The sequence below is a fragment of the Galeopterus variegatus genome, unplaced genomic scaffold (assembly GCF_000696425.1).
Source record: "Galeopterus variegatus unplaced genomic scaffold, G_variegatus-3.0.2 Scaffold3811, whole genome shotgun sequence".
NCBI lineage: Eukaryota > Metazoa > Chordata > Mammalia > Dermoptera > Cynocephalidae > Galeopterus > Galeopterus variegatus.
This window is the reverse complement of record NW_007729922.1, coordinates 49,369-61,216: the sequence shown is the minus strand read 5'-3', so window position 1 is coordinate 61,216 and position 11,848 is coordinate 49,369. Positions and strand designations below refer to the sequence as shown.

Sequence of the window (11,848 nt, the reverse complement as noted above, 5' to 3'; positions counted from 1 at the left end):
CATGGCAGCACTTTAGAGCATCTTCTCATTTAGTCTTCACAGCAACCCCCAAGAGGGAGAGACTATTATTATTTTCATTTTACAGATGAGAAAACAGAGGCTTGGAAAGGTCCCTTGTGCAGGTTCACCCTGCTCAGAAAAGCAGAAGGAATAGCATGTGCAAAGACCCGGGGTGGGGAGGCAGCCTGGAGTTTCTAAAGCACGGATCGGATCTTGACTGTCCCTGTATTAGAACCCTTCTGTGGCTCCCTGGTGCCCTCTGGATGTAGTCCAAACGCCTTAGTTGATCATCCATCCATCCATCCACTCAACACACATCTACTGAGTCCCTCTGTGCCCAGCCCTGCGCTGGGTGGTGATGGGGGCACAGCAGTGAGTATGACAGCCCCAGCTCTGCCCTCATGGGATTCGCAGTCCAGTGGTGTAGACAGACCCACCCCCAAACAGTGATGACCCTGAATAGGCAGAGCTGGGATGTGGTAGCCCAGGAACCAGAGGAGTCCAGAGGGGACATTGAACCCAGGTCGGGGGGGGGGAGGGGTTCATGGAGGGCTGCCGGGAAGAGAGGACTTTGGAGCTGAGACCAGGAGAATGGGAGGACTGAGGCAGGAGAGAAGCGTCTAGCAGAGGGAATTGCATGTGCAAAGGCCCTGGCACTTAGAAATCTCATGGCTGAGAGATACCTCCCCCCGCTACACACATACATGAGGAGGAGGAGGTGCTGGGCGGAGGCAGGTGAGTTGGGCAGGGGTGATGAATTCAGGGCCATCAGGAAAGCCTGGGAGATGAGGGTGGAGGCCTGGACAGGGCTTAGGCATAGGATGGGCTCTGGAGGCCTGAGTCTAGGAAAGAGAGATCCCACATAGGACAGCGAGGGGACTCAGCCCTGCCATGGCTAAGTGTGGGGCAGGTGTGGCCTGGTCTGAGTGTCAGGTGACCTCTGGGGTCAGTAGCGACGGAGGGGGCTTCTCAGTGGATTCTTTTCTCCCTCTCCTTTCTCTCTTCCTTTTTCTTTCTCTCCACCCTCTCTTGTCTTTTTCTGTTTGTCTCTCTTCATCTCTCTCTCTCTCTGTTTTGTCTTTTTTTTTTAAAGATGACCAGTAAGGGGATCCTAACCCTTGGCTTGGCGTTGTCTGCACCACGCCCAGCCATTTGTCTTTTTCTGTTTGTCTCTCTTCATCTCTCTCTCTCTCTGTTTTGTCTTTTTTTTTTAAAAGATGACCAGTACGGGGATCCTAACCCTTGGCTTGGCGTTGTCTGCACCTGCTCAGCCAGCTGTCTGCACCACGCCCAGCCATTGAGCCACGGCCGGCCCTTCGTTCTGTCTTTGTGTGACTCATTCTTCCTCTCTCCACGTCTTCGCCTCTGAGTCTCTCAGTGTCTCACCCTCTGTCCTGCTCTGTTGTCCTGCTCCCGTTCTTCTGGATCTCTTCTATCTGTCCGCTCTCTCCCTCCACCGTTTCTCTTCTGACTCTCTGTCTCCCTCTTTCTCAGTCACCATCCTCCTCTCTCTCCCCCTCCCTGCCCCCCAACCTCTTCCTTCAGTCACTCTGTCTGCATCTCTCACTTTGAGGCTGCTGGGGGCTGCACAGAAGGTGAGGGGGCCAGACCCCCTCTCTGCTCCTGATGTGGCTTCTCCTGCCCTCTCCACAGACCCCAGCCACCACACTGTGACCACCAACCCCACGCCTGGTTCTGGTCCCTGCCTGGCCCTCTGGCCTCAGGACCCCACCTCCGAAGGCCCCTCCACTCAATGCCTACCTCCCTGGGGTCCTGCCGGGGCATGGAGGACCTGAGCAACCACTCGAGGGTCTCTCAAGGACACAGACAAGGCCTCCAGGTCCTGGGCCCCACCTCTGCCCTCACCTGGGCCTGGGTCTTCAGAAGATGGTGGCTGGGGGACCCACCTCCAGGACAGAGAAGGGATTCGGGGTGGGCTGAGGCCTTCAGGGAAAGAGGGTCACCCAGATCCAACATTTGGGGAGATCCTTCATCCTCCCACCCTTCGCCCCCTTTTGCTCCCCCCACCTCCCTTCTCTGACGTCTTCTACGTTTTTTTTTAATGATAAAGTCTTGAAAACACAGAGCCACCAGAGTTCTTGTGTCTCTTCCAAGATGTCCAATTCTCATTGATTTGAAGCTTATGAATCACTAAAAATAATAATAATTGATACTTAATGTCCTGCTCTCTCCTCGGGCACCCCAAAGATATCAGCTAGCTATTGCTGTGTAACAAAGTGCCCCAAAATGTTGTGTCTCCAAATGTCAACTATTTTTAAGCTCGTTATTCTGTGGGTTGGTATTTTGCACCTGGCTCAGCTGGGCCATTCTCATGGTCTTACCAGGGCCCTCTCAGGTGTCTGTGGTCAACTGCAGGTCATGGGGGGCCTCTTCTTCTGGAGTTCACTGGCTGGCAGCAGGGGCAACAGGCTCTGAAGGGCCATGTGGCCACTTTGTCACAGAGAGGCAGGGTTGGACTCCAGGAGTGCTCACACCTGGCCTGTCGTTACCTCTGCTGCAGTGTCTCGGCCACCGCAAGTCTCGAGGCCAGCCCAGCTTCAAGGAAAGAGAAATAGATGTCACCTCCTGTGGGAGAGAGAGGGATGGCGGCCTGAGGGCCAGGCCTCAGCATCCCTGTTTGCATCAGGAGGACTCTGAGGCTGCAGCATCTGAGACAATGAGAGGGGGCAGTGGTGCTTTGAGGTGGGATCCCAGGGGTGCTGCGTGGCCGCACATGCAGAATTGCGTCCTATGACCGCAGAGCTGCAGAGCTGGGATTTGAAACCGGGCAGGTTGGGCTGCATCCGGGTTCCTGGTCTGCCTGCCAGTCGGCCTGCCGGTCTTTTGGCCACACGTGAGTATTTCCATGGTTAGCTCTGGGTCACTGCGTTTCGGGAGCTTTGCCATGTGTGTCGACCTCTGCCGATACCCTGCAGGGGCCCCTCCTGGGTGTCGACCTCTGCCGATACCCTGCAGGGGCCCTGAGGGAGGTGATGCAGGGGGAAGGTGGAGAGAGGCCTTCCACAGCTCAGAGGTCACCTCTGCAGAGAAGCAGGGGCAGCCAAACCGAAGCACCATCTGCCCACCCCGCCCAGTCACCCTCTCGCCCCCCACTGCCCTCCCTGGAATCTGCCTGCTTCGTTACCCACAAGCAGGGCAGCTGCTGTCTTGCTCCATCACGCCTGAGGCCTCAGCCAGTGCCCAGCTCCCAGCAGGCACGCAGGAAGGAGGCGGGTGAAGCAATTTCGCTGTTCTACGTCCCCACCACCTTCCCCCACCCCGTTATTCGTGCGACAAGTATCTCCTGAGTATGTTCTCTCTGGCTCTCCTTGCACTGGGACAAAGACCCCTGCCCTCAGGAAACTCACGTTCCAGTCAGAGTGATCGACAGTGGAGCGAATAAATCGTTTAATCTCTTGGATGGTGACAAGTGTCATACGAAGTGGAGCAGGTGTGGGACAGGAGGGTGGGCTGCCACTTTTACGTGTTTATTGACTTAGTGCTTGCTGTGCCTCAGGCACTGTTCTAGGACCCCTACACCTTGGAACCTGTGAGACCCTTACACCAGCCCCGCAGGTGGGCACCACCGCTGTCCCCATTCCCAGATGAGGAAAGCCAGAGAGGTGGAGCTGCTCCCCCGAGGTCGCACAGCTGGAGACTGGAGCCCTACTCGATCCCAGGGACCCTGGCTCTGGGGCCTGCGCACTAACCAATCTGTCACAGCCTCTTGTTTTTAAAATATTATTCTCTAAGAATCTGTGATTTTTTTTTCTTTTCTTTTGTGGCTGGCCGGTGCGGGCATCTGAGCCCATGGCCTTGCAGCTATAAGGCTGCGCTCTAACGAACAGCTGACCAGCCAGCCCAGATGCTATGATTTCAAAAGGCCTACCACAAACTATTTTTCTGGGTGTGATATTGGTTTTTGTGGTCGTTGTTATTGTTTTTTCACTATGATTAGTGTTTATTTCTCCCCAAACTCCCCAGGACTACAGTGGGATGGGTGACAGACAGCAGGAAGGACTTCCAGCAGCCACCCCCTCCTGTGAAGGCAGGTGGGGGAAGAGCTGTGGAGGAGCGGCAGGGCCAGGACGGGGCTGGAGGTCTGCTTCAAGGGAGGCAGTTGCGTTCGTGCAACCCCTGCCTGGCATGGCGGGAGGGTCTCGGAGGCTGGCAGGCAGGGGAATGTGGGAATCTGGCGAGCGAAGGAGGGTCAGCTCCCCTCCCCCTCCCCCACCTACACCCGGGGACTAGAAATGCCTTTCACTTATCTTCTCTAATTAAACCAATTGGATGCGCCACCGGGGAGGAGGGAAATTGGGCAGGAGGTTAATTGTAACTAAAAATACCTCCCCCACTTCCTGCGGGGAGGAACCCTGAGTTCTGGGGTGGCCTGTGCAGCGGGTGGGCCTTGCTGAGCGGGAGGGGTCAAGGGAGGACGGGAGCGGGGGCCCCACTTGGTCTTCGGAGTGACCCCTGGGGAGGGGCGGGCAGGCTCCAGGGGTCTCGGGTTGGGTATGTGCGTCTATGACTGTTGTGTGTCTGCTGTGGCAACGGACTAAGATTGTTGGGTGGGCACGAGATCGTGTGGGAGGGCTGTGAAGTAACCAGAGCCACCCGCAGTGTGTCCAAGGCTGTGCCTGTTACTGAAGGCTGTGTGTGTGTCACTGAGGAATGACTCTGTCCGTGGCCGTGTCTGTCACTCCAAGCCATGGCACAGGTTGTGTGTCTCTTGTGTGAATTCACGTCTGTGACTATGAGACTCTGGGCGTTACTACATGTGTTTGGTTGGGATTGTGTGGCGATGGGTCTCCATGTCATTGGGGACCACTTTCTATGTGTCTGTGGCAGCATCTGTGTGTGACGCTGAGTCTTTGTTCAGGTTCAGTGAGTTGGCAACTATGAGTGGGTGGAGGACAAAGCAGGGCTATAGCATCGGGGGCCACCTTGTGTGTGCCCATCACGCCACAGCATCTCCGTGGTCACTCTTCTCTGCAAGTCAGAACTTACAGGGGAGCGGCTGCCACTGAATGGGAAAACCTAAATCCAGTGGGATAACTGGATCCCAGGGTGGCAGGGGCAAAGCAGCCACAGTTAACCACCAAAGGCAGGTGTGGTCACTGTGACGGACAGCAGAACGAAGCAGCCATCAGAACGTCCGACTCACTGGCCAGTTAATCACGGTATTCCTAGAAGTGAAATAGACGGGCGGTCTCCTGCCTTCTTACTTGATCCAAACAGGCAGAAGAGTTCCAGGTCCAGGGAACAAAAGTCTGACTTCAATTATAAAAACAGTTACAGCACCTCAATCGATTTCCAGACGAGTTTATAAACCCAGAACCCCTTGAATGAAGGGGAGGACAGGTCCCTCCAGGAAGGACCCCAGAACACTATCAAAACTTTATACTGTTAATCTTTCTCCCATCCACCCCTAAAGGGACCCATGGCCTTTCACCAGGATGACTGTGCATTGGGGAAAAGGAAATAATCAGACCTTTGGGGGACTCCTAGACACGGGCCCTGAACTGACATCGATTCCAGGAGACCCACAACGTCACCGTGGCCCTCCAGTCAAGTGGGGGTTAATGGAAGTGAGGGGATTAATGGAGTTTTAGCCCACGTCCAACTCACAGTGGATCCAGTGCGTCCCTGAACCCATCCTGTGGTCATTTCCTCAGTTCCAAAATGCATAATTGGAATAGACATACTCAGCAGCTGGCAGAATCCCCACAGCGGTGTTGGTTGTGATGGAGGCACAGAGAGATGCCATGGGGGCCACCTCGCGTGGTCCACAGCTGTGTCTGAGTCCAGTTGGGTTGGTGTGGCAAAGCGAGGCTTCATCACCGAGGCCACCTTATGTGTGTCCATGGCAGTGTGTCTCTGTGTGTGGCTTCGTGTCCTCTTGTGGATTATGTGTCCACAATAGTATGACTCTGGGCCATCCAGCTCAGATGCCTCAGAATTCCAGAAACCCACCCAAGAGCGCCCCTCCCTTCACTGTGCTTTTGGAGTGGACAGGCTGGGGGTCAGGGTCGGCTTTCTGGAGGAGAGAGGCCGGAGCTAAGAACTGAAGGACGATGAGGCAGATGGTGGGCACAGGGGGAAAGCACATGGGGCCTGGGGTGGGCAGGAACAGGAAACCAAGGCCAACCTGGCCGGGCCTGTGGGGAAGGCACTGAGCCTGGCTCCCTCGAGGGGGTGCTGGGAAGCCATGGACATTTTTGGGGTAACAGCTTTATTGAGACATAATTCATATACCAAAACATCCATCCATTTAAAGTGCACAATTCGCACTGAATGGGAAATAGAATACTCACCGATTTGTGCACCCACCACCACAGGCAATTTTGGAGCATTTTTCAGCACCCCAGAAAGAAATCCTGTACCCCTTAACAGTGACCCCAGCCCTCGGCAACCACCAATCTGCTTTCTTTCTCTATGGATTTGCCTATTATGGACATTTCATGTGAACAGAATCATACAATGCGTGCTCCTTCGTTCCTGGCTTCTTTTCACTTAGCGTAATGTTTTCCAGCTTCATTTACACTATCACATGTAGCAGTACTTTATTTCTTTTTATTACTAAACTACATTCCATTGTCCTGGGGGAATTATGAGCAGAGAAAGACGGCAGGTGGATTTCTGCTTTACGGCCTGAGTGGATTAGAGGGGGTGCTGTGGATTGAACTGTGTCCTCCAGAAAGGTATGTTGGAGTCCTAGTCCCAGAACCTGTGAATATGACCTTATTTGGAAAAAGGTTTCTTGCCAATGATCAAGTTAAGACAAAGTCACAGGGTGGGCCATAATCCGATATGACTGTGTCCTTCTGAAAAAGGGAAATGTGGACACAGAGACAGACACACACAAAAGGAGAACACCATGCGAAACAGAAGATTGGAGTGATGCTCCTACAAGCCAAGGAATGCCAAAGATTGCCAGCAAACCCCTGGAAGCTGGGAAGAGGCAGGAAGGGTTCCCCGACAAGTCACAGAGGGACCGTGAGCATGACAACACCTTGATTTTGAACTTCTGACCTCCAGAACTGTGAGACAATAAGTTTCTGCTGTTTAAGTCTCTGATTGTGGGATTTTATTACAGCTGCTCTAGCAAGTGAGCGTGGAAGTGAGGAGATGAGGGAGGAGATGGGCCAGGCCAGCAGGGGCAGAGGCTGACGGGAGGGCGAGGGGGATGGGGGGAGAGGATGTGTCCTCTGTGTGTGCCCAATGCAATGATGCTCATTTCTGCCAAAGCCTGAAGACAACTCAGAGTGTATTGAGCAGTGGTCAGTAGACTGAATTATCGTGCCAATGACGGGATGGGGTACAAAAATATGAGATAGATCTTGTACAAGAAAGAAAAGGAAGAAAAGGAGAAAGGGCAGGGCTTAGGAAGGGATTGATTGGATACAGCAGGTGAAAGAAAAGAAAAGTCTAGATCTATACCCAGATTTCTGACTTGGGAAATAACCCCGTTTCACTCCAACGTCACAGGAGGTGACTGACTAGCAAATCTTGGTTACTTTTCCTATTGCATTCCTGGTCATTGTAGCTGACGTTGGCTGAGCACCCGGTATGTGCTAAGCGCTATTCTAAGCACATGGATTAATGCATTCAGCTCCCACAACACCTTTACGAGATGGGGACCATTATCATCTCAATTTTGCAGGTGAGGAAACAGACATTTAAAAAGAAGATGAGAGGGGCCGGCCCGGTGGCGCACTGCTACAGTGCGCCGCTTGGGAGCACGGCGGCACTCCCGCCGAGGGTTCGGATCCCACATACAGACCAGTTCCCACTCACTGGCTGAGCGAGGTGCGGGTGCGACACTGAGGGTTGCGATCCGTTGTCAGACACGAAAAAAAGGGATAAAAAAATAAATAAATTTAAAAAATAATAAAAATAAATAAAAAGAAGATGATAGTGTCCTCCCTGCCTAATCCCAGCCCATGGTGCTCTCTGTGATTCAGCAATGGTTGGCTCCAGAGGTCAGCAAGCTGTGGCCCATAGGCTTGCACTACGGTTATGCAAGATCTGTACACTGAAAACTATGAGATGTTGCTGAGAGATATGAAAACCCTAAAAAATAATAATGATGAGAGATATACCATATTCATGGATTGGAGGATTTAGTACTGTAGAAATGTTGATTCTCCCTAAATGTCTATAGATTCAAGACAATCCCAGCTGAAATCCCAGCAGACTTCTGTGGAAATCAACAAGCTGATTCTAAAATGTATATGGAAATTCATAGGACCTAGAATAACCAAAACTCTTTTGACAAAGAAGGACAAAGTTGGAGGATCACATTACCAATTTCAAGACTCACTATTGTGCTACAGTGGTCAACGTAGTACAGGGATAATAGATCAGTAGAATAAAGCCTGGAAACAGACCCACATGGATGGAGTCCACTGATTTTTAATAAAGGTGTCAAATTAATTCAATGGTGAATGAATAGTCTTTTCAACAAATGGTGCTGGAACCATTGGACATCCATTTGCAGAAAAATGAACCACGAGCATGAACTCATACCATACACAACCCCTAGCTGGAAATGAACCATAGACCTAAAGGTAAAATCTAAAACTATAAAACTCCTAGAAGAAAGCATAGGAGAAAAACTCTCGAGGGTAGCCAGATTTCTTAGGTAGCACACAAAAAATACAAATAATAAAAGAGGAAAGATCAATTGAACTTCATCAAAATAAAAAACTTCCCTTCTGCAAAAGTACTGTTAAGAAAATGAAAAGGCAAGTAAGACTTGGAGAAAATATTAACAATACACATATCTGACTTAGGTCTTGTACCCAGAATATATAGATCTTTTTCAAATCAATAAGACAAACAACCTTTTTACGAGACAAAATATTGAAGTTACCTACACAAGTAGGTTAACAAATGGTTATCAACAAATGCTTAATACACCCATGAACAGATACTCAACATCATTCATCATCATGAAAATGCAATTAAAACCACAGTAAATATCACAATATCATTAAAATGGCTAAAATAAAAAATGCCAGCAGTACCAAGTCAGTATGTGGAGCAATTGGAGCTCTCATACATTGCGGGAGGGAGTGTAAATGAGTCAAAACAAAACAAAAAAAGACCTTGGAAAACAATTTTGAGGAATCTACTAACACTGAGAAAATTCTATGACCCACATACCCAGCAGAAATGCAGAAATGTGTTCACCAAAACCCAGGTACAGTGTGTTCACAGCAGCATTGTTTATAACTGGAAACAAGCCAAATGTCCATCAACAAAAGAATAGATAAATAAATAGTGAATTCATATAATAAAATGAATAAACCACAGCCAGATGCAACATAATGTCGAGCAAAAGAAGCCAGACACAGACAGTGCACGTGGAACAGGAAGCACTGTTCCATGGTTAGAATGCTGGTCACTCCTGGGAGGCGGAGGGACGCCAGCCGGGCTGCCGCGGGGCTGGTTGTGTTTTATTTCTTGATCTGGATGTTGGTGGCACACGTATGTCTCATCTGGGAAAATTCACCAAGCTGCTCACTTATGATTTGTGCACGTTTCTGTATGTTATGCTGCAAGAGGACATTTTAAAAGATTATCAGATGAATGCATGCATACTTTGCATCTTGAAAGATCCTGCTAGATTACCTTGCACAGAAGTTGTACAAATTCCACTCAACAGTGGATGAAAGTGCCTGTCTCCCCATAGCCTCACCAGCAGTGGGCATCACCAGTCGTTTTATTCTGGGCCAATTGGTGATAGGTGAAAAATGACATCTTCATGAGGTTTATTTCATGCAGGGTCATGAGAAAGCCAAAGCTACAGCCCCATCTGGAGTTTTTGTGGGGGCCACAGCTCCTCCTAGAACAGACGTATTTCCCTGGGTAATTAATGGACATATTTTCTCAGGTAATTAATATATAACAAGAACTTTTGGTGCTGTTAAGGGCCATAGACTTTACCCTTGAGGGGCTGTGACCCCAGGTTCTCACATCGGACAGATGCCCTGATGGCCATTCCTGGACTGTAAGAACTCCCCTTCCCTGTCCCCCTCTGCGCCCCCACAAGCAGTTTTCTTTTCTTTTTTTTTTTTGGCAGCTGGCTGTTAAGGGGATCTGAACCTGTGACCTTGGTATTATAAGGCTGCACTCTAAGCAACTGAGCTAACCGGCCGGCTGCCTATTCAGATTCATTCCTCAGAGTGGATTTCCTGGATCAGGGACCTCAACATATACTTAAAGCTTTTTAGTGGACACTGGATGACTTGCATTTTCAGCCTCCCCACCCCTCACAGATAAAAAACTGTTTCTTGCCTGTAGGACATTCATTTTATTTTATTGCTTAAGATGGGGAAAAGAAGGAAAACAAGAACAGTCCTGAAGAACGGTCGTGAGATCTGGCTGGGCAGGGGGTGGGTAGAAGCTTCAGCCATTTCTTTCTCTGTTTTTCATACCCTGGGTTAGGGAAGGCACTTTCAGGACCCACAACAAAAGGGTAGAGATTTGACCAACAAAAAATTGAAAAGGTTTGAGAGAGTAAAGTCACCAAAAACAAGGCCATAAGACAGGCAACAGACTGGGGAAAATGTAACATCTATGATGAGGCTTAAGATTCAGAACATATAAAGAGCTATAACAAACCAGTACGAAAATGACAAACAGCTCAGGAAAAACTTAGCTAAAATACTTCAGCCAGAACAGAAGAGAAAAATACAGATGGCCTGGAATAATAGGCAAAGATGCTGTAGCTCACTGGCAATCAGGGGAAATAAAAATAGTATAAATCAGTACATGCTGTATGGAAGGACATTTGGGAGAATCTATCAAATGACCTGTAAAAATGAACCTTGAACCAGTGATTCCAACTCCAGGGTTTGATCTTACAGATACACACATATCTGGAAGTCACACATATACAAAGATATTCCTGCCAGCTTTGTAGGAGCAAAAGATTGGAATCAGCTTAAATGTCTCTCCACATGGGCCTGGTTAAACAGAGTTTTGACACATCCAAAAATGGAATAGTATGCAGCCTTGTAAACAAAATGAGCAAGCTCTATCCTGATTCAGAAAGAATTCTTTCTGAAATCAGTTCAGATTCTTTCTCCAAATTATACTCAGTGGAAAAATCATGTTGCAGAACCATGTGATGTATGATCTCATTTTTTAAAAAAATCACGACATTTTATTTCCACGTGCACATGTGAATGAACAGAACAAAACATCAAAGTCAGTGGGAGGATGCAGAGCAAACTTGAGCGATGGTTAACTCTGCAGAGGGGAGGAGAGGGGAGTGGACCGAATACAGGAAAGGGTGATAATTCTTTTTAAATCAATCATATTGAGTCCAAGTTGACATATAATAAAGCATCAATACATTTAGACAAATACACCTATTAAACACCACAAATCACGATACAGAAAATTTCCAAACCCCAGAAAATTCCCTGGTCTCTCCAGCCAACTTTTAATCAATGCCCAACCTCACCCTCAGACCCAGGCAACCACTGATCTGTTTTCTGTCCCTATTTATTAGATTCGCCTTTTTTAGAATTTCACATAGGGCCGGCCCGGTGGTGCACTGCGCTAGTGCGCTGCTTGGGAAGCGCGGAGACCCTCCCACCCGAAGGTTCGGATCCCACATGCAGACCGGTTCCCGCTCACTGGCTGAGCGAGGCGCGGGAGCAACACCGAGGGTTGTGATCCCGTTGCCGGTCCCCGGTCCGGTGCGGGGGCAACACTGAGGGTTGCGATCCGTTGCCGGACATGGAAAAAGACAAAAAAAAAAAAAAAAAAAAAAAGAATTTCACATAAATGGAATCATACAGTATGTATTTTTTATTCCTGGATTTTTTCACTC

General features: G+C 49.4%; 1 protein-coding gene across 3 annotated transcripts in view; it reads left to right on the top strand.

Annotated features, from left to right (window-relative positions):
* MEIS3 (Meis homeobox 3) overlaps positions 1-2,947 on the top strand; it is an 11,160-nt gene extending 8,213 nt beyond the window's left edge. For 2 of the 3 annotated variants that reach the window (XM_008586040.1, XM_008586037.1), the window contains one exon: positions 1,654-2,057. The gene's annotated coding sequence lies outside the window, so the exon portion shown is untranslated. Of the gene's footprint in view, positions 1-1,653; positions 2,058-2,521 lie in introns of those variants that run through there. The other variant, XM_008586038.1, reaches the window with a different exon arrangement.
* The last annotated feature ends 8,901 nt before the right edge of the window (positions 2,948-11,848 follow it).